The following is a 20,162-nucleotide window of genomic DNA, read 5'->3' as shown; positions in this document are numbered from 1 at the left end:
CAGATGTGTTACGACCCGTGGCTCTACCCTTCATTCGATCCCTGCAAAACCCTACATTTGAGCAGGATAATGCACGACCGCATGTTGCAGGTCCTGTACGGGCCTTTCTGGATACAGAAAATGTTCGACTGCTGCCCTGGCCAGCACATTCTCCACATCTCTCACCAATTGAAAACGTCTGGTCAATGGTGGCCGAGCAACTGGCTCGTCACAATACGCCAGTCAGTACTCTTGACGAACTGTGGTGTCGTATTGAAGCTGCATGGGCAGCTGTACCTGTACACGCCATCCAAGCTCTGTTTTGCTCAAGGCCCAGGCGTATCAAGGCCGTTATTATGGCCAGAGGTGGTTGTTGTGGGTACAGATTTCTCAGGATCTATGCACCCAAACTGGGTGGAAATGTAATCACATGTCAGTTCTAGTATAATATATTTGTCGAATGAATACCCGTTTATCATCTGCATTTCTTCTCGGTGTAGCAATTTTAATGGTCAGTAGTGTATATTTTACTACTTGTGTGAGAGGGACGATTTTTATCTTATCATTTCTTTTATTAAGTGTAGTAGGGAGCCTGTACTGATGTGTGTTTGCTCATTTATCACATGTTTGTTTTGAGCGATTGCTTTCTGAATGTGGAAGTTTTCTTGAATTTGTATAAGATATTTGTCATTGTTCCTTAGTCTCATTATTTTCATTTCTTGTTCCATGATTGTAGGATGGTGGTTTTGGTGTTTTAAATGTTCTGCAAATGTGGAATGGTTTGTTCCGTACTTCCATGAACTGAAATGTTCTTTGCACCGCGTTTTAAAATTCCTGCATGTCGTGCCTATGTATACTGCGTCACAATTTCCACATTCAAGTTTATATATTCCTGATCGCTGCAATTTATCCCTGTTGGTAGTTGGTTGGCTTATAACAAGAGGAACGGCACCAAAAATTGAACAGAAACGAAATATGTAGAAAATCGTCAATGCAACTTGTAAGTAGACTTTCAAATATTACAACACCATAGCAAACACCAACCACCAGAACTGTTTACAACTTATAGGTGCACTGCCCGAAAATATACACTCCTGGAAATTGAAATAAGAACACCGTGAATTCATTGTCCCAGGAAGGGGAAACTTTATTGACACATTCCTGGGGTCAGATACATCACATGATCACACTGACAGAACCACAGCCACATAGACACAGGCAACAGAGCATGCACAATGTCGGCACTAGTACAGTGTAGATCCACCTTTCCCAGCAATGCAGGCTGCTATTCTCCCATGGAGACGATAGTAGAGATGCTGGATGTAGTCCTGTGGAACGGCTTGCCATGCCATTTCCACCTGGCGCCTCAGTTGGACCAGCGTTCGTGCTGGACGTGCAGACCGCGTGAGACGACGCTTCATCCAGTCCCAAACATGCTCAATGGGGGACAGATCCGGAGATCTTGCTGGCCAGGGTAGTTGACTTACACCTTCTAGAGCACGTTGGGTGGCATGGGATACATGCGGACGTGCATTGTCCTGTTGGAACAGCAAGTTCCCTTGCCGGTCTAGGAATGGTAGAACGATGGGTTCGATGACGGTTTGGATGTACCGTGCACTATACAGTGTCCCCTCGACGATCACCAGTGGTGTACGGCCAGTGTAGGAGATCGCTCCCCACACCATGATACCGGGTGTTGGCCCTGTGTGCCTCGGTCCTATGCAGTCCTGATTGTGGCGCTCACCTGCACGGCGCCAAATACGCATACGACCATCATTGGCACCAAGGCAAAAGCGACTCTCATCGCTGAAGACGACACGTCTCCATTCGTCCCTCCATTCACGCCTGTCGCGACACCACTGGAGGCGGGCTGCACGATGTTGGGGCGTGAGCGGAAGACGGCCTAACGGTGTGCGGGACCGTAGCCCAGCTTCATGGAGACGGTTGCGAATGGTCCTCGCCGATACCCCAGGAGCAACAGTGTCCCTAATTTGCTGGGAAGTGGCGGTGCGGTCCCCTACGGCACTGCGTAGGATCCTACGGTCTTGGCGTGCATCCGTGCGTCGCTGCGGTCCGGTCCCAGGTCGACGGGCACGTGCACCTTCCGCCGACCACTGGCGACAACATCGATGTACTGTGGAGACCTCACGCCCCACGTGTTGAGCAATTCGGCGGTACGTCCACCCGGCCTCCCGCATGCCCACTATACGCCCTCGCTCAAAGTCCGTCAACTGCACATACGGTTCACGTCCACGCTGTCGCGGCATGCTACCAGTGTTAAAGACTGCGATGGAGCTCCGTATGCCACGGCAAACTGCCTGACACTGACGGCGGCGGTGCACAAATGCTGCGCAGCTAGCGCCATTCGACGGCCAACACCGCGGTTCCTGGTGTGTCCGCTGTGCCGTGCGTGTGATCATTGCTTGTACAGCTCTCTCGCAGTGTCCGGAGCAAGTATGGTGGGTCTGACACACCGGTGTCAATGTGTTCTTTTTTCCATTTCCAGGAGTGTATACTAAACAGTAAAATTATGTACATATTCTAGGCCACTGAAGATGCCTTGCAGAGAATTGAGGCTAAATGAGTATGGCACGAAAATTGTGTTCCTTTCACTTGTAGTCAGACGGTACAAAAAAGTAAAAATTTTCAATATACCGTAATATTACACGCGACTGAGGAGGACAGGACTACAAAAGTTCCAGTGGAACACCTTTGAGTTACTTGACTCAATTCCTTTGACCCCTATGGGGGCATAGGGCATCCAGGACAACTCACCATCCGTCTCTGTCTTTGGCCATCTGCCTCAATTCTGCCCAGATCTTGCCAACTCTTTTTGCTTCCCCTTCCACTGTCCTCTTCCATGTGTCCCTTGGTCTTCCTCTCTTCCTTGTTCCCTGGGGCTTCCATTCCAATGCTTTTTTCTCGATGGCTCCATCTGGTGTTCTCAAGGTGTTACCCAACCAAACCCACTTTCTCTCTCGTATCTGGTCTTCTATAGGTATCTGGTTTGTTATTCGCCAGAGCTCCTCATTACATATTTTTTCTGGCCACCAGATATCGATGATGCGTCGAAGACGTCTATTTATGAAGCTTTGTAACTGGGATGTTATCTTTTTATCCATTTTCCAGTTTTCACTGGCGTACAGAAGGACAGCCTTCACATTTGTGTTACAAATACGGACCTTTGCGATGAGCTAAAAAGTCGACTTCAGTCCAGAGCTCTAGCGTCCCACATCACTACCTTCTCTGGTTGCGACTCTTTCGGAAGAATTAGCTGCCATTCCTCCACAGATATTCAGACACCTCATTAGGAGTGTCCCCAGCAGAGTTTAGACCGTCATAAAGACGAAGGGTGGACACGCGCTATATTAATCTCTCCTAACAGGCGTCCGGATATTTTTGATCACATAGTGTGTTTTGTCCGGTGAGCTCAGAAACAGTTGAGGCACAACCGTCACCTCGTTCGGTCTGACAGCTAAACCTGTCCCTAGCGGTCTCACAGCCGACAATGCGGTCCGCCTTTCCTTCCTTTCTTCTCGCTGCGAGAAGGGCACTAGACCGCACAGATGTGGCGGGACGAGACCTCGCTTCGCTGCTCGAGCATGCGGCTGCTCTTGACCGGCTACCGGCGCGGCTGCTCGCCTTGGCGATGTGCAAATACGCGACCGTGAGGTGGCAGCGGGCAGGCTGCTCGGAGACACGCGCCGGCCTTCTGGGAGGCCAATAGCGCCGAGATAAAAGGCTCCACCGCGAGCGCCCACCTGCGAAGTCTGGCGCGTGGCACACCGGCGCTACGGGAGACTGGGCTGGTTTACTGGGACGTGCAGGTGCTAGGAGCGGAGTGTCGGGGAAAAGCGTCGCCGTGGTGTGGCAGAGGGGTGACAAGTAGGTTGTCGCTGGAGGTCAACGTCTCTCCACATTACATGGTTTGAATATTGAAATGTTCGTACTGTTCATCAATCTGGAACACTCACCAAGTGGGACTGATGGAAGAAATACAGAAGATCGAAAGAAGAGTGGCGCGTTTCGTCACGGGTTCGTCTAGTCGGCGCGAGAGCGTTATAGAGATGCTCAACAAACTGCAGTGGCAAACGTTGCAAGAGAGGTGTTGTGCGTCGCGGAGAGGTTTGCTATTGAAATTTAGAGTGAGTATTTTCTGGGAAAGGTCGGAAAACATATTACTTCCTCCCACATTCATGTCACGAAATGACCACGATGAGAAAATTCGAGAAATTGGAGCTGATGCATTGGGTTACCGACAGTCTTTCTTGCCACGCGCTTTCGCGAGCGGAACAGAGAAGGGGGGATCAGTTAGTGGTAATAAGCACCGATAGGTAGCTTGCGGGGTGTTATGTAGATGTAGATATCGATCTCTATATATGAGGGTAGTATCTGTTCCCGAAAGAACAGTTACCGTTGATGACCATGCAGCTTTGCTATAAATGAAATGATAATTAAATGGACACCCTAGCTGCAAACAGGCGTTGATATACTTCATTGGGGACATGTTGAAAATGTGTGCCCCGACCGGAACTCGAACCCGGGATCTCCTGCTTACATGGCAGACGCTCTATCCATCTGAGCCACCGAGAGCACAGAGGATAGTGCGCCTGCAGGGACTTATCCCTTGTACGCTCCCCGTGAAACCTACATTCCCAACATGTCCACATGACTTGGTAGATTAATCTGCCACGAGTAATGAGTACGATGAGGCGCACTACGAATGTAGTGGTGTGGCCATGTTGGGAATGTGAGTCTCACGGGAGCGTCCAAGGGATAAGTCCCTGCAGGCGCACTATCCTCTGTGTCCTCGGTGGCTCAGATGGATATAGCGTCTGCCATGTAAGCAGGAGATCCCGGGTTCGAGTCACGGTCGGGGCACACATTTTCAACATGTCCCCAATGAAGTATATAGTGCCTGTTTGCAGCTAGGGTGTCCATTTAGATATCGATATAAACCGCGAGGAAATAGCGCGACTTCTCGGCGGATCTGTTAGCAGTTACATTTCTCGAATTTGAAACCGGATAACACTGTCAAAGGTAGGCAACATTTGTTCGAAAATCTGTTCGACATCTATAAGTGGTTATTCCTCTTTTGGGGACCTATCGAATATTATAAAGATAGAATCTTTTCATTACTTAATCATAACTACATCAATATCTCGATACATAAAACATCGTTAAATATTGGTATACTGCAAATTACTTACCTCTTGTGAGCACTATCGCTTGTTGAAAACTGACCGTTGGTGAAAGATCAAGTGTGAACGCGCTGGAAAGGTCACCCTGCATGTGCGTCGTGAGTGCAATAAACACTTTCTGAGCAACAGTCAGGGACAGCCCCTACACGTTGTTGGTGTTGACGTGTCTTCTTTGGAACCTGCTGGTCGTGTAACGGTTAAAAATGATTCAAGCTATATGGAGTCAATCACTTTCCCGCTGGAAAATTGTGTAAGAATCGAAAAGACGGAGCAGCATCACGAACGACTGGGATACATGTTTCATAGACCAAGAAATAATAAGAATGGCATTATTAGCAACCAGAACTGTGAGATACGTGAGCATGTCAAGCAAACGTTCTTAGCCACTATATCACTAGTTGATGGGCATGTTCGCACCAACTCTTAAGTCAACAACTTGTAACTGATCCTCGTTCGTGGGAGAGAACTTGCTACAACTCCGGGTGATAATCGTAATTTCAGACAACAATGAATTCTAAAACTGCGACCTCTAACATAATTTAGTTTACAGTAGGACAGGTCTACTGAAATGTCAATATCGACAACTTAAAGTTGTCTATGTTTTTTGTATTTTTCCTCCCGCCCGTAGCACTGTAGAAATGGATCATAAGTTAAAGAAGGGAAAGGTAGAGAAACATGGCGTGTTCGGCAACGTGATTTTCGTGAGTATGGTAGCTGACTTCGTAAATTACTTTTTATAGTGCTTTTCCCTTGTGATGAAACTCGTAGGAAACTTCGAGATGTACACGACAAATGCAGTGTTGTTAAAACTATGAACGATTTGTTTATTTTAGTAGCATATAGGAAAGAACAACAGCACTGAAAACAGTCATCAGTTCACGAAGTAGTGGATGGGAAAGGACAACAGCACTGAAATTAGGTTCATCATGACCCAAGGGGTGTATCTGTTCGAGGCTGCAGTTTACAGAGCCAAGCTTGACAAATAGATCATCCAAGAAGCTTATCTCGTACTTTACGGAGCATTCATGAGGTACCGTCAGTCACCCAGCAGCATCGAATGCTGATATGCGTATTGGGTCATTTGCACGTTTCGTGATTCATCACTGACGCTCTCATCTCGTCTACACAGTTTTCTCACGTCTTCGACGTCTGATATCTTTAGAAAGTACCGCGCGTGTTGTGTTCACTTTGTGGTGCTGCTCATTGTCGCGTGTTTCTGGGTCTTCAGCCGTGAGCTGTTTATATTCTTCATAATTTTCCTCCAACTTGAGTGACTTGAATTTCTAATCTCAGTCATATTGCCTTCCTAGTGGTGTGAGCTAGCGGTTATGTATCTGGGACAGACTCTAGGTTCTGTAATATTCATGTAATGTGTCTTGACATTCGCTATCCGTTATAGACTCCTGAAATCATCTTCGAAAATGCATCAACAAATTTATTATGCTAATAGTGTCATTAGGAATTAGATCTCGATGCGAAGTCATTGTTCCTTTTGATACCTCCGCTGGGGCATCCTGTTACTTGAAATGGCAAACAGAAAATATGGGCATCGATTCCGGGCAACCAGTAGAACTTTATTTTGGCAGAGACACGCAGTGGAAGATAATATATTACTAGCAAACAAATTCAGTCGTCTGTTTGTAAAAATGGATTGTTGTGACCTATACGTCTTGACAGACTCTTCGCGTTTGCTGCCGGATCCTGAAATCAAACAGTTTGTCAACAAGTGGCCACGAAAGCCTTAACAATTTCTATTTTCAATATTTCGGCGATCCAACTGTTCTCCATCTTCAGGAGAACGCTGCTTCTGTTGCTGAGTCCCGTTGAGCACTGTTCTGTCTCAGCAGCGTTCTCCTGAAGATGGCGAACAGTTGGATCGCCAAAATATTGAATAGATTTCAGGATCCGGCAGCAAACCTGAAGAAACTTTCAAGGCTTATTACGCCGGGAAAGACTACTAATTTCGCAGGGAAAGTACTATAACCAGGGAACTACGCTTTTGTTGAGGAGGCTCTTAGATAAAATCGCAGAATCCTGAAAGTGGTGTTTTCATTCCGAAATACACATAGGTCTGACAAACCAATATTACGAACGTTTGACGATTGTTGCTGATAACTTAAAAGAACATATGATTTTTGGTGCCATACCTGTTCACGTGTTAGGAACGACATCGCCCGTAAAAATTTGAAAAGGCTGCGCAAACTGTAAGTAATAGTTACGTTACTATGATTTAATAATACAAGAATCAACAAAATGAAACAGATTTATGAAATCAACTCTTTCCTTTATAGATCTCTTACAAGAGCAGAATCCAGCTGCGTGGTTCGACATCTTATAGCGGTCTGTTCCACAGTTTAACAGCTGTGCAGCTGTGGCGTCTCCCATCTGTTTCCTAGGGTTTGTTTATGTTACTATGAGTGATGGTAAGATGCTGCATCTCAGGACGAAATATGTATATTTTAGGCCAAACATCACAGCTATCAACATTTCAGGTTATGATTAGAGCTTCGCCACCAGTGACGATATCATTATATGGTGGAAGGTGTACCAGCGTCGATTTTGGATGTTGTACGCCAATAATAATTGCGATTTGAACAGTTTCTGATGTTAATGATGAAAGAGACTTAAAAAGTGGGAGACGAGCGAACTCTAAAATGAATGAAGCATGCATGAGTCACAAAACTGATCGCCACCAGCTTACAGATTTTCCAGAAACAGTTTTGTAAGTATATCAGGTTTACATCAATCCAGCATGATTTTAATGTGTGTAACAGACATCTTATTCATCAGTTCTCTACATTAGTTTTCTTGTTTGTTATCAGATATACTCAACTAAGTGTGGTATGGAATAAAACACTGGATTTGGAAGTAGTACTACGAGAACATGAACGGGGCTATCCAAGAAGAAATTGACCCATTTCTTATTTTTGTCAATTAGCAAATTTAAGGTATATTTGTATTTTTAAGATGCAACGTGAGCACTTAATTTACGAAAATTTTTAAGTATGGCAGAATAACCTGGCACAGAATAATGAGAAAAAATTTTCGCAAGTTGAGAATTTGATGAAATTGATTTGATCTAAGTAAACCCTTTGTAACTGATCTGTCATTTTTCGTTTCAATGTATGATCTGACATGAATTTCTCTTAAGCGTTATTGTTGTATCTTGATAATTATTTTGTTGATCTTCCCACTATGATCATATTGGGTGGAAATCCATAACAGTATAGTATTGGTGCATACGTAGTTATGAAGTAACTCACATTATTTACTATTGGATTCAGAGTGCGTTGAAAAGTATTCACAAAAAAACCATTCAGGGAGTTCCATTAGAGGAAGCCAATCACATAACATTTAAGATATCAACGCAGATATTACTTGCAAGAAATCATTTTTTCTGTTTCAAGTTTTGTCAGTTTGAGACTGTACTCATAAATTGTTGGACATGGCTATTGTGCATGTTCCTTCCACACACTACTACTTCCCTACCTTTTCCTGAAAGTTAGAAATATCGATGTATTGTTCAGACAGTGTGCCAAGATCGCATCGCGTCGTAAATTGTAACATTATTTAAAGTACATGTTATGTTCCGGCTGAGGATGAAAGAAACATTTCGCCAGTTACTTACACGCAATAAACATTTCTGTTACGCGTTATTGTTGTATTTTGATAATTATTTTGTTGCTCGTCCCACTATGGTAATGTTGGATGGAAAGCCATAACAATATAGTATTGGTATATATATAGTTATGAAGCAACTCACATTATTTACTTTCGAATATTTTCAGTAACAGTAAAACAATTCTTTAGTATGATTTCTTTCTATCTGAGGACGGATTCGGCTGCCAACAGAAGCATCATGAATCAAAACCGTGTAGAAATTAGAAGAAACAGAACTTCTTGCTGCTCAATAAACTTATATGTATGCTGCAGCTGCAAGGAAACTGGAAGTGGAGTGTGAATGTTCAGATTAACTTATACTTTATTGTTTGTTAGCAAACATGTTTCCAGATTAATGTACGACTCAACTGCCTTTCCAATTGAAAGACATGTTTGCTTCTTTTAATTTGTTCATGACCGAACATTAATATATAAATTATTCGTAAACTCTAATGTATGAAAATATGTATGAGGAAATTTCCTTAGAAACGTACAATTTAACAAAAGTTTTTCAACGTTAGGTCAATTTCTTTAATGTCACAAATTACATAATTTTTTTTTTAATGGAGACTTATAATACCGCTTCAAAACGAAAATGACTCAGTCTCTATTTCCTTACTTTTCACAAAGTAACTTCGATATTTATTTTCAAAGAGTCTGCAAAGTAATAAACTGTCACGCTTATTTTAAAATGGCACTATTCAAACAGCTGAAAATTTATATTTCAATGTGCTACATTGTTCTATATTCATTCATGTGTATGCTTGTCTGTGCTAGGCAAGAATGTGCTTCATTGTTCTACGTTCGTTCCCGCATATGACTATCTGTTTATAAAAGTTGAAATTCCAATTCCATGAAGTGTTCTGACATTAATTCAAATGTGATTATTTCATTTCTAATGTAAACGGTTAACATACACTGAAGTTCTTAGTTTTGAAAGGCTAAAAACAAAAACAAAAAAAGATAGAAGTAGAAATAGGATAAAATGGTTCTCAACACGTGAAATAAGATCTCACAAACAGTTATGTATCTTGAATACAGAGTTACAATATTCTAAAAGATTGTGTTGTATTGTCATTTTGTATTTTGATAAAGTAACTTACGATATATGTAAATACTTGAACATAACAAAGTGCTTCTCAGCAAATCAGGTAAAACCTTAAAAACAGGAAATATCTCGTACTACTGTAAATGACTGTATTATGTTTTCGTATTGGAAATCATGAATATTGCTTACGATACATGGAAATATTTGAATAAATAATAATAAATATAGCTGTCAGCGTAATGAAGATGTATTTTTTATACTATTCATAGCCATTTTGTGTAAACTAAAGTACCACTGAAGCATCAGGAATGTCATAAATCCCTCCAGCCTTTGTTGCCAATAGATTGACCCTGATAATGGCGCTGCTTTTTATTCAAGGAGCTTCTTATTTGGACTCTCACGACTGAGTGGCCTATTTATCTTGGAAAAAATCTGAGGAGTTAATGGAAATCAAACCTGGGTCCTTTCTCATCGAAGGCAACAAAGCTGAACTTTTTTTCTTTCATCTGCCACAACACTTTATATTCCCATTTATTTATTGTAGTGTAGTCATTAACAAAAATATTTAAAATCTGTATGTAACTTTGGAAATTTACATTAAGGCAGAAATGGGTAATCACACCCTGAAATATGCGTTTTCTATTTCATCTCTATTACCACGGCAGCAGAATCGTTTCGTTGCGAATAGCCGAATTTCTAATGACAATACCATTATTAACGACCTAATTATAAATCTGTTATTTCCGCGATCATTCAGCTACGGAAGTGGAATCTTGTGCTTTAAGTAAATATGCAGTATTCTCCCAAATCATGTCCCGTGAGTGAAGCTTTCAGCTGATCAACTGCAGTATATGCCTACATAGAACTCTCGACCTCATCTATAAACGGCTCTGGCAAACCACAACAGCTCAGTGATTGCTGGTAACTACCACAGCCTCAATCAGCCCGATCCAGGCAGCATATTCCATGAAACAACGACGCCGATTCTGGTTCAACTTGAAAACACTTCAATAAATTTAATTAAATGCAATGAGAACAAAGTTAACAGATAGACGGGGATGAAAATAACGAATATCCAGTGACATGAAATGAAACCGGTACTTACCGTTCAGATATGCTGAATCTGCAACGAAATGAATATGTTAGTTATGTGTTGCAATGAATATATGAACAATGTGTTTATCTAAATGAAGCGGAACGAGTCAGTTTACAGGATGTATATAATTGATTAATTTCAGTGGATGGCAACTTGCTGACCATGTACAAGTTCCCAAAACACACAGTCCCACTTATGCAAGTACACTTAAAACTAGAACTAAAATGCACAGTCCTGCTCATGCACGTACATGTAAAATCAAATGTTTTTTAACAGGCTATCAGTTTTTAAATAAAAATTCGTCTTTGGAGTAGCAAGAGTAGTCTCAAAGAAATTATTTTTTAAGCTATATTTAAAACTTTCTTTACTACCTGTCAGACTTTTATGTGTCTGGACAAATGATCAAAGTTTTTTTTTGCTGCCTATTGAACTACTCTGAGCCGCTGGCAGCTTTCGTAATGAGTAATAATGACCAATTTTTCTCCTGGTGTTGTAGTTATGTGCATTACAATTTTTCTCAAGTTGTGACGGATTATTTATGAGGAATTTCTTTAGCAAATATGTATATATTGTGAAGCTGAAGCTAAAATGCCTAACTCCTTGAAGAGGTACCCGCAAAACGACTGCGAGTGAACACCACGTATTATACTTTCTGTCCGCTTTTATGCAATCAGCATTTTCTTTTTAAGTTACGAGGCATGATTGAGTGGACATATGAAAAGATGTTGTAAGGTTGATTCGTTTGCTTCCAAGACCGGAAGAAGAAGTAGGTGGACTTCATTGTTTGAGCTGCTTAGTAATATTTTTGTCCCAGTTCATATTTTCATTATAATTTACATCAAAAAATCTGGAACATTCTATCCTGTTTACGGTCTCTTGTTCAAGAGCTACATTAATTTTTGGTACGTCTCTATTTGCTGCACAGAACTAAATATATGTAGTGTGTTTGCTCAAAATAAAGGAACATACCACATAGTCTTAGCATTGGAACTTTGTGCCTGACAGGGACTCGAACCACTATTTTCTATTTATCACGATCAAACCGAAGCTTTTATTAACGTTTCCACCTATGATTTCCAAATACTAACTACCAGCGAGAGAGTCTTCCGTGGGGTATGTGAGAATAGCACCACAAACCACGCTACATGGTATTTAATTTAATTGAATTAAATGCGTAGGAAGAAACATGAGTGGTAACGGAAGTCTGTGTCATACCTGGAGGTGTGCTCACGCAGCTAATGGTTGCGGCGAGTGATCGCGAAAAGCAAGGAATCCGCGCTCGAGTCCTGGTTTTCTACTGATTTCCAGTTGTCGCTGCACGCTCATACCACGTTACCAACATGTTTTCATTTTATGAAACGTGTAATTGTTAACTGACTGCCACGACAAGAAGGACGAGGAGTATCTGTTCGACTCATGCCATTACTTAAAAGTATTCCCTTGTAACTAGTACGCTAATCGAGATCAACTGTTCTTCTAGGAGGAAAATTCTGTTCTAAGGTATAAACCAATTCTACACGGTTTGTATTGTAGATTCTTGTGCTTTTACTATAGTGGGTAATTAATACGGTAGTATAAACTACTCAAAACTACATGGCCAAGTGTAGCTGTCCTGCTTGGAAACTAAACAGCCATAGCAATCATAGAAAATTTTTAAATCTGCAGTCCGATAAACGTGAATTTATAAGGGAGAGATTGAAAATTAAGTGGATGAAAATGTGGTATTAAAGTTCGATACCACACTTGTTAGGGGTTGCAGTTATCGACCGCGGTCCGTATTAGTATCGCTAGACTCGCGAGTCGCGACCAACGCCGCTCCGCGGCTTGTATCAAATTTCTAGCGAGCTCTCGTCTACTCTTGATAGGGACGCCAAGGAGTAAAGTAGTATAGTCTTCAACTGATAGCAAGCAACCTCTAACAAGGCGCTTGGTAACATGTGGCCTAAGTGAGGCCTCAATAGCTATCTGTATTATATGTATTCAGCCAAGAAGAATCCTGTACAACCACTTAAGTACAATATATATTATTTTTTACTAACGACTTCTAATTATTTTAGTCGTTGCAGATCCAGACCCTGCAGCCAGCACCTTATCGACGTTACTGACAAACCTGCTGTGATTTATATCTTTCTATTTAGCATTGGCCACCAGTCAACATTGGCGACGACTCGTTAGTCGTCATCGTAACAGAAAACGTCGAAGGAACATAATGTATGTTACACATTAGGAAGTTAAAACTGATGGTGGGTTATAACTGGCTGGGGCTGCTAATAAACGCTTCGATAAACACCATAAAATTCCTAAAAAGAAGGCAAACCTAAAATTAGACAAAATTTTGTTGATGACGATGAGATTGGCTTCGAGCTTAAAATGATTCAGTAACAGGATATTAATAAAATCTTAACATCTGAGGTCATCAGTCCCCTAGACTTAGAACTACTTAAACCTAACTAAACTAAGGACATCACACACATACATGCCCGAGGTAGGATTCGAACCTGCGACCGTAGCAACAGCGCGGTTCCAGACTGAAGCGCCTAGAACCGCTCGGTCACAGCGGCCGGTACTGGATTCAAAAACATTAGTTGTCCCCTGGGTTAAATTCAATTATGAACAGTGGATTTCTTCGTAATCGGTTGAAATACTTTCACTGGTTCGGGGTTTTCTAATACTTTGATTAGCGTATCAGTTCCACAAGAGTTATACCTAAAAAATTGCTTTTATAATAAACCGACATTGCGATTGCATAACATCGCTGGCTAGGACGCTCCGAGGGATGCGTTCTGGCAATTATTTGCAAATGCTTTCTTTGTTCATACATATTGATACTTTTCGTTCTCAGACTACCGTGCAACTTCCGTAAACCTAGATGGCTATATCTTTCTCAGGCACGACAGTTGCAACAGACGAGGGGGCGGAGTAGGGGCGTACATACGCTCTGATTTGTCTCCTACTGTACTACATACATTCGACAACAATGTAGATAAACAAGAGGAATATATGTTCATAGAGATCAAATCCTTCAACAGAAAGTGCTTAATATGTGTCCTTTACAAACCTCCTAAAGTAGGTGGGTTCGCCTGCTTCGAAACTGCCCTCTCTAGTCTCGAATCGTCATATGAAGATGTAATTATAGCACGTGACACTAACATTAATTTTCTACACAATAGTCCTTCCAGTGGGAAATTTAAGAGGATGCTTTCTTCCTCAAATATGACGCTACTTCAGCTGGAACCTACTCATCACACGACTGCCAGTCACACTTTCATAGATATATTCGCAACGAAATCTCCAAACAGAATAATCCTCACCTCTCAAATATCTGCGCCTGGCATGTCTGCCCCTGACATTTTCATGACGTATTCACTACAATGTCCTAGAAAGAAACAAAAACTGTCTACATACCGAGACTTCAAACGCATAAATTTGCCGGAACTCGAAACTGAGGCACAAGAAATAGTTTGGGGGATGACCTCTACTCCCCTCTTGGACATAAACTAAAAACTCCAGGATTTCACTAACAAAATTACTCACCTATATGACAAATATGCTCCAATAAAGACCAGAAAAGTAAAAAGTAAACCTGCACCTTGGCTGCCTGATGAACTAAAACAGCTCATGAATCTCAGAGACGCTGCACATCGAGCATACAAGATACACCCTACACCTGAAAATCATACTGTATACAAGCAGAAACGAAACAAAGTCAGTCAAGCGGTGAGAAACGCTAAGCTCAGGCATGCCCGTACATTAGCTGACAGTAGATGTAGACCAGCTATCCTGTGGAAAAATCTCCGTAGTCTCGGTTTAGGCAAAATAAAAGTTGCAGAAAATCCCATGGTCCCAGCTGAAGAACTAAACCGATTCTTCACATTACCTACAACCGCAAAAAAAGAAAAGAAAAACAGAGACACATTGATTACTTCATGGGGATGAACGACTGTAGCAAAGAAAAATTCTATGTACAGCACGTCACTTGCAATACTGTCAAGAAAGCCATAATGCGGATTAGATCAGCATCTACTGGACATGATGGCATCACTATCCAGATGGCAAAACTTGTTATTGATCAACTACTGCCCTCTATAACAGACATTTTCAACGATTCATTAATCACAAAGTGTTTTCCCTGAGACCTGGAAACTGGGACAAATTAAGCCACTGCCTATAAAGGACATCGCCACAGCAGTACCCTCTGACTACCGCCCCATCTGCCTTCTTCCTGCACTATCAAAGGCCTTAGGATATATAGTCCATGACCAGCTCACCAACTACCTAACTACTAACAATCTACTAGACGAATAATACAGCGATATTATCCTACAAGGCCTCTCTCAGGAAAATTCGCGACGTCTGGAACTGGTCATGAATGCCTGCGTCCGATATATCTGTGACGTTCGACCTTTTGATTACATTTCACCAGCATATGCAAAATTGTCCTGGCTGCGTGCAGACAAACGCAGAGATTTCCATACACTGTCTCATCTACTGCCTTATAAATGTACACTGTCCCTCATATCTCTCCTCGTCCTTAACGCTTATGTCGGAACAACATGACAGAAACACACGTTCCCATCATAATAAAATCCTCTCTGTTCCACTGCATCGCTCAATCACCTTCTCCAAGTCCTTTACAGTAGCGGGAACCCGACTCTGGAATAACCTCCCTCATAATGACGTATCTACTTAAGCAACAGTAATGCCTTCCTCTGTACATGAATGCACTTCACCTCATTACTTCCCTCTTTCCCCCTCCTTAAATCTCCCTTCCCCAAAACTCGCTATACTAGTAAACATCTACTTTACACACCAAGATATTAATGTACATCTGCACAATTCTTCATTACTATTGCCAATTTTTCTCATGTTGATCATTATTATTTGATTTTTTACTGTTATTATTATTGCTTTTATCATAATTTGTATGTATAGCACCTGTTGTAAAAATACTGCCAGCATTTACTTTATTAGATCTTAGTCATTACTCTTTATTCATATTGCCACTACAGTAATCAAATTTTCTTATTTAAACTATTGTCATGATGTAACTCTGATGTGTGAAATGCTGCATGTGTGGAACACTGGTCCGATGTAAGAGAGGGCCCGATGGCCCTAATCTGATCAGGTTAAATACATAAATAAAATAAAATAAAATATTAAAGCGATCTACACGAAAGTAGTAACATCAGTTAAACCTGAACGTCCTTCTTGTTTCCTCCGCTGTGAACTGTGTATGTGTATCATCAAAGGATCGGGTGAAAGAAAGAACTGGAACCGGTAACCATCTTATTTCAAGGTCACCACCTACGCCTCTCGGGAAATTGCATTTGATACATTAAAAGCCATTTGGTAACCTGATACATACCAGTGTCAAATTCTCCTTTTCTCGCTTAGCCAATCAGATAACTTAAAACAAGTTCTCCCCTCCCTCTCACCCCTTTTATTACTACTCCAATTGCGTGAGTATCGTCATTCGAGATTTGTACACTTCTGCGCCCACATGTTTCCAAGGTTATTTCGAGTACGCTGCAGAAGAGTCGCTGGAAGACCTTACACATCCTCCATACAGTCCCAATCCCTCCCCATTGTGATTTCCATAGTTTTGGAGCCCTGAAGAAAGACATTCATGGCTATCGTTTTGCTTTGGAGGAAGAGGTACACGCCTGTGTACAATCATGCTTCTATAGACAACCACAAACATTTTCCATAAAGGCATTGACCATCTTGTCTCACTATGTGATGAATGCCTTAACAGCTATGTTGATTACTTTTCAAATAATAAACAGTTTACTTACTATTTTTCGTGTATCTCACATTCATTTGACTCCATATTATATTATTCATTTATTAATATATTCTATCCGCTTTTACTTACGTGTTTTTTTCCAACAGTGCGTGAACTACCTGATGTGGCACTAGCTGAAATGTTGGACCAAGACACAGGTGTTCGAGATTCTGTTGTCCGCAGCACCACAGCAGCAGCATCCCACAGTCGACATAACCGATTTGTCGGATCTGCTTTTCAAATACCCTGTGCCACAGTCGGCGTCTGCATCTCAGGAGCAGTAGCTGTTGGATTTTACTCAACCTGCAGTTAAGTGGTTGCAGAATACTGTTCTTTGCCAATACTTACAACGCGACTTCCAGAGGATCGAAAAGGCCTAGCACTGGACGGCGATTTAGATGTAATAATTGAAATTGAGAATGTTCAGCGCTTGGTGCTAAAGTGCAGTATGCATGGTATAAGTGGGACTATCTGTGTAGCATATTGGAATACATTAAAAAGAAAATGACTACCGACTATGACCTATCACATATTCCTAATGATGTCGGTAAGTTTGGCAGGAAAGCGTCCATTGTCTATGTATGGACAAGCAAAGATGGAATTAACTTATGGACACTCATGCATTTACATTAAACATTCGAGTGTTGTGAACTTAATGTGGTACAGAGCGATTTCAAGGCATACAGAAAACAATTGTTTGCGAAATATTGCAGAAAATGAAAACATTTTTTTCACCCTTATGATGGGTGGCAATGTATATAACTATATATATAATAAAACTGATATTTCCTGCAAAAGTGTTTAATTTCTCCAACCTTATCCCATCCTGTCATCAGATTTTTGAAAAAAGATGTGTATCCGCCTCACAACAGCTCCTGCCGCTCATGGCAGAAGCTGCTGCAACCTCGGTAAGAAGAAGAAGAAGCAAGCAGGTGTCAGCACATCTGCCAACAATGGTAAGAAGTATCCCGTCCACCTGATATGACAGCGAGAGAGAGAGGTGTAGAATGGGCAGTCTGCCACTTCAGCTAATGGCGAAAGAGATAACAGTCCTTCCGGTCAGAACTTGCGGCCGCCTCGCCTGTGAAAGACACCAACTCTTCTCACACATATACCTGAGAGATATCTGATTTCTCCATACTTTCCTGTCATTCAGATGTGTTATTAGAAGATATCAAATACCTGTACTCATTGTGGCTCAGAGAGTATGATGTCTGATTCTTAAAGTGAAGTAGTTCCCATTACCACAATCCCACTAATCTGCTAAGCAGCAATTACTACACGTATCATTATTATTTTTTAAGAAAGAAAGAAAACATAATCGAGATACTTTTTTTTATTTGTTCCTTTCTATACCCTCACGGTGTAGTTTACTAGGGGGAGATACATTAGTCTGACATTTGCATTCAGAGCATAATGCTTAGAAATAAGCTCATCACTCTTAAACACTTTAGGCACCAATGAAATCTGAGTGAAATATCACGTACAATGGTATAAGTTATTTAGGAAACAAATGACAGTCAACCGCATTCAAACTATGACACCTTCCTCAAGTTGCTTATAAATGTCTAAAAGCAGTTCACACACAGTTTTTCATTTAAGTTAGTCTAACAGGTAACGATAATTAGGACTTTCCTGTTCCTGCTTGTCAAAACCATAGTCCTTGCAGTGTCATGACGTATTAGTTCCAGAATATTTACGACGTCTGGACTTAGAAGATTTCTGGAATACGTCAGTATTGGGCAGTAATCAGTCTCCTTTAAGAGTATGTTAAGGGAGTGTTCAAAGTATGGGTAGATGTTTAGTATGGGTAGGTGTTTCTGTGGTCAGAACTTGCAGCATACATGTACTGCTTGCACTGAAATTAACAGTTAGTATTACTACTCTACATGTGTCAGGTGTAGTGTAAAGTATTGCAAACGTATTCACTTTTTCAACAGTATCTTCGTGAGCGATAGTGATGAAATGACTGTAAAGCCCACCGTATTTTTCTTTTATACCTGAAAAAAGCTAAGACGATATAAATTAATGTTGTGTTTCAAAGTTGCATACACTGTTGCTAATATTATAAATTTATAACAATTGATAAAACATTTACTCAATCGTGTAAGAGCTGTCGACGGGTAAACACTTTGAAATGTACAGCACCACTTCCTGCCTCAACACAGCCATCAAGTAAGTATTAGTGAAGATGATAAATAAGTTAAAAAGATTGTAACTCACAATTTGGTTTTTACAGAAGAGACAAATTCACCACAGCAGCTTGACGTGAAAAGGATTCTGTTCAATATGATATAGTTTAAAGAGCAGTGGCAGTAAATACGTCAGTGATGAAATGATCTCGGATCCTGAGCTCTACCCATAGTTGATTTTCAAAACTCCTCAGTACAGTGATATGAAAGGCATATTATCCTTGGATGAGTCGGTTCACCTACGCAGTACCTCAATACAAATTACTGCCATAGTCCAAGGAAATGCTCTCCCTCAGTGATACTAGGTGATTAGTGATCCCTGGACTTCCCAAGAACAGTGAAACTGTTTAACGAGAGAAAGTGCACTCATATACAGGAGCATACGTTTAAAAATCTATTGTATGCTAGTTACGCAAGCCAGCATACTCCAGAAAAGCGTCTAAGCTGACAGCCGTTTGTGTACAGTTTATACGAGAATATCTGGATCAGTTTGTTGGAGTTAGCGCGACAAACTCTTCATCCATCGGAAGAAATCATAGCTGAATTGTGCAATTTATGACGTGCATCAATACACGCAAATATGTTCGAACCAATTGTGCCAGATGTAGGTACAGAACTACATCCTTATTTAACCATGTTCATATGTCCTGCAATAAGGTAAGAATTTACGAATAAGGGAAAGTGTAAGAGCTACATGTGTCTTTTATTTCCCTATATATTACACTGTATGCTGATATAAATACACGGTCATCATAATGACCGAGAGGATGAAACATCCTCGTAGCATAAAGACTTCATAGTAAACGACTGGTCCGGCAATGATAGTGAAAACAAGAAGAAGAAGATGATGAATGGATCACCCCTTCCCAGTAATATATGAGTTATGATTGTAGGCCTATCCAGCTGCGGCAAAACTGATGTTACGTCATTGCTAACACATTTTGATAAGATCTGCTTCCAGTATATGTATATATGTTCAAAAACATTTAAGCCCAAATACCAGCTATTACAGGATATTCTGCACTGCATCAGTGTTGTAACAATCACGACACACAGCATCTGAAAAAGTAAAGCCAATGTTGCTGTGGAAAAACAGGATCAAATATGGAAATACTTTTGTTTTGGCAGCTATATGGGGGTTAACGTCTATTATTTGGGCAGGGATTGCTGGAATCAGATGCGATGTAGATTTCTGGTTATT

At 41.2% G+C, this 20,162-nt stretch overlaps 1 long non-coding RNA gene across 1 annotated transcript; it reads left to right on the top strand.

The window, feature by feature from the left end:
- Positions 1-6,307: 6,307 nt before the first annotated feature.
- LOC124795624 lies at positions 6,308-17,480 on the top strand. Its single transcript, XR_007016723.1, has 4 exons — positions 6,308-7,384; positions 7,472-7,902; positions 8,003-8,128; positions 16,877-17,480. It is a non-coding gene; the product is annotated as an uncharacterized LOC124795624 (long non-coding RNA).
- Positions 17,481-20,162: the final 2,682 nt, after the last annotated feature.

This window comes from Schistocerca piceifrons, chromosome 4 (genome assembly GCF_021461385.2).
Source record: "Schistocerca piceifrons isolate TAMUIC-IGC-003096 chromosome 4, iqSchPice1.1, whole genome shotgun sequence".
Classification (NCBI taxonomy): Eukaryota; Metazoa; Arthropoda; class Insecta; order Orthoptera; family Acrididae; genus Schistocerca; species Schistocerca piceifrons.
Note: the sequence above shows the minus strand (reverse complement) of the source record. Positions and strands in the feature narration are given on the sequence as shown.